The 2,942-nt window shown below is 47.6% G+C and overlaps 1 non-coding gene across 1 annotated transcript; it reads left to right on the top strand.

The window, feature by feature from the left end:
• Positions 1-2,548: 2,548 nt before the first annotated feature.
• LOC142018746 (U6atac minor spliceosomal RNA) lies at positions 2,549-2,675 on the top strand. The gene has a single exon (XR_012646917.1). It is a non-coding gene; the product is annotated as a U6atac minor spliceosomal RNA (small nuclear RNA).
• Positions 2,676-2,942: the final 267 nt, after the last annotated feature.

Below are 2,942 nucleotides of genomic sequence, written 5' to 3'. Positions count from 1 at the left end.
TGTGTTCTGCTGTACTTGCCCAAGCAACTTTATTTTCACACAGCCCTGCTGAGTGTCCTTGCCGTACCTTTTCCCACCAGGCCCTGTGCGATTTGGCATAGGTGCCGGTGCTTCTGCTGTTGCTTCAGAGTTCTGCCTGCACAGATTCCTCTCTCTGCACAGCTATCAGATCAAGGATTTCCTGCAGGCTTCATTCTGGAGCTTGTTTGAGTCCCTGGATATGCATGGTCAGGTGTGCTGCAGAGGGCTAGGCATGCTGGCCAATCAGAAATTCAGACTTCCCCCACGCTTTTCCTATATATCTGGGAGGGCAGCAAAGTTGAAAGTGCTGGCCAGAGTGGCCACATCAGAGCATTTGTGGACATCTCCTCGAGTTCGAGAATGTCGACCTCAACAGCACTTTGTCTGCACTATCCCAAAGCTGACCACAGAAGGTTGAACTTAGTGCTATTCACTAAGGAGTACAGAAGGTGACTGTCAATGCCCGTACACTCATAGAATCATAGAATACTAGAAGTGGAAGGGATTTTGAGAGATCATCAAGTCCAGTCCCCTGCCCTCATGGCAGGACTAAGCACCATCTAGACCACCTCTGACAGGTGTCTATCTAACCAGCTCTTAAATATCTCCAGTGGTGAGATTCCACAACCTCCCTGGGCAATTTATTGCAGTGTTTAACCACCCTGACAGTGAGGAAGTCAGTGGACCGGGTCGGTGCTTCAGGCATTCTGAGTAAAATACGTCACTTTGGTGCCATTTGTGAGTGGAAGGAAGGGAAAAATAAACCTTTTCACCGTGAAATTAATTGCTTTCAGTGGGGCTTTTTGCTCAGAAATAACTCCTCGTGGCTGGGTCCCGGGGTACTAGCTGCTGTGTAAATCAGAGAGGAATGTTTTGTGAGATGGAAACATTGCTTCTGAGCACAAGCAGTTGCACATTCCTTTGTTCCCACTCGTGCAGAGCCTGGCAGCGGCAGGTGCAGCTGGGCAGGACAATGGAGCAAGATCAGAGTCTGACTTCCTTTCTCCATTCAGCGATGGGGAAGTGGGAGTTAGAAAGGCTCGTGGAGTAGGGCAGCCAGCAGTGAATTTCCTCTGGATCTCCCAGACTCTGGCATGTTCCTTGTCCAGCCTGAGCCAGCCTGAGAGGAGTCAATGGTTTACTCCTGGACAGCGAGAAAGATCTCTGTCCTCAGTCACTAGTGCTCCATTGTCTGCGCAAGATAAACCATGCACAGCTCTGCAGGGGTGACCGTCAGTGTCCGGACCTCAGCTGTTCCGAGCACAGTGTCTTTACCTACCCTTGCAGCTAACCCACATTTGGCCATAGGGACAAGCTCCAGTACTCCATGGGTCAGTCTTCACTGCACTTAGCTTGAGCTTTTACTGTGGTGGTACCCCACCCCCTCCCACCCATCCACAAAACCTGTGCACCCCAGGTGGTGCTGGCTCACCAGGGGCTAGTGGCTGAAGTCCAAGTGCTGTATGTTCAGATAATAAATCCGCTGTCTGACCTGTGCTAGCACGAAGTGCTGGGCTCTTGCAAACTCTCATGTTACTACAGGTTGTGGACGACAGGTATGTGTGAAATGGCTTATCCGGGGGTGCCCTGTGCTGCTGCCCCCTAGTTGAGCATCCTCCTTATGTGGACCCAGATTTTGTCCACTGCTGGGTAATGGTGCAGAACTTTTCACGCAGCAGGAACTACAACCCATCTATGAGGTTAGTAAATAGAACAAACTTCCCATGCACACCTCCCTGCCTGCAGTGCTGCACTAGTCCCCCTCTAGTCTCTTAGGGTCTCTTACACAGGTGGGTAGTTTTCTAGAGCAGGCCTGGAGCTGCCAGTCTCCTCTTCTCAGAGATCTCCAGCAAGTTTCCATTATCAACACAACCTGAAATACTGGTAAAAGCATCACTAGTGAGACTGTCCCACCCACCTCAGCTCAAAGCCCACAAAAGCCCTTCAGAGAACAATCAGCCAAAGGATTCATCATTGTCCTGGCGGAGAAGGACGCTGGGAAGCTGCACTTCCAGTGCCAGGAGTCAGGTTTTGTTGGCTTCATGTGCTAGGGAATCATGGTTTGTTAGATGGTGAAGATTTCAAGACAAGTGTCAAAGGTGACCTGTATGTAATTTTTTTAAATTGACCTACTGCCTGGATTTGATTCCTTAAGAGCTATAAAAAGCACTGACATTTTACTGTCATGTTTCTTTATTCGTAATAATATCATCCATGTAAAATGTGATATCTCCTGGCATTGTTGAAAGAGCACTCTAATGTCTAAATGATATTTGCTGTGAGTTCTCAGGACCCGCCTTCGATGGTGAGACTATTAAATCTGTAACAAAGGCTTCCTTTATGTAAAATAAAAAAGCAGTCATGTAGCACTTTAAAGACTCACAAAATAGTGTATTACGTGATGAGCTTTTGTGGGACAGACCCCCTTCTTCAGATCTGGAAATTCTGATGAAGGTAAATTGGCACGATAGGAATTTAATAGAAAGAAAAAAATGAAATTAAAAGTGTGTTGAAATTAAATGACAATGTGTTGTAAGAAAGGAGAGATGGTAACACTCCCCTCAATAAGGAGGGAAGAGGTCCTAGTAGCCCTTACAGCAGGGATATGGTTAAGGCATTGCCACTTACTTTGTGGCATCTAACCAAGTTTATGCAAAATGTGAGTTGGTCATTATCATAGAATCATAGAACAATAAAGCTGGAAGAGACCTAAGAAGCCATCAAGTCCAGCCCCCTGCCCAAGGCAGGACCAAACCCCATCAGATCAGCCCAGCGATGGCTTTGTCTAGCCAAGACTTAAACACCTCCAGGGATGTAGACTCCACTACTTCCCTGGGTAGACCATTCCAATGCTTCACCACCCTCCTAGCGAAAAAGTGTTTCCTAATGTTCAACCTGCACCTTCCCAACTGCAACTTGAG

Source organism: Carettochelys insculpta, chromosome 10 (genome assembly GCF_033958435.1).
Source record: "Carettochelys insculpta isolate YL-2023 chromosome 10, ASM3395843v1, whole genome shotgun sequence".
Taxonomy (NCBI): Eukaryota; Metazoa; Chordata; order Testudines; family Carettochelyidae; genus Carettochelys; species Carettochelys insculpta.
Note: the sequence above shows the minus strand (reverse complement) of the source record. Positions and strands in the feature narration are given on the sequence as shown.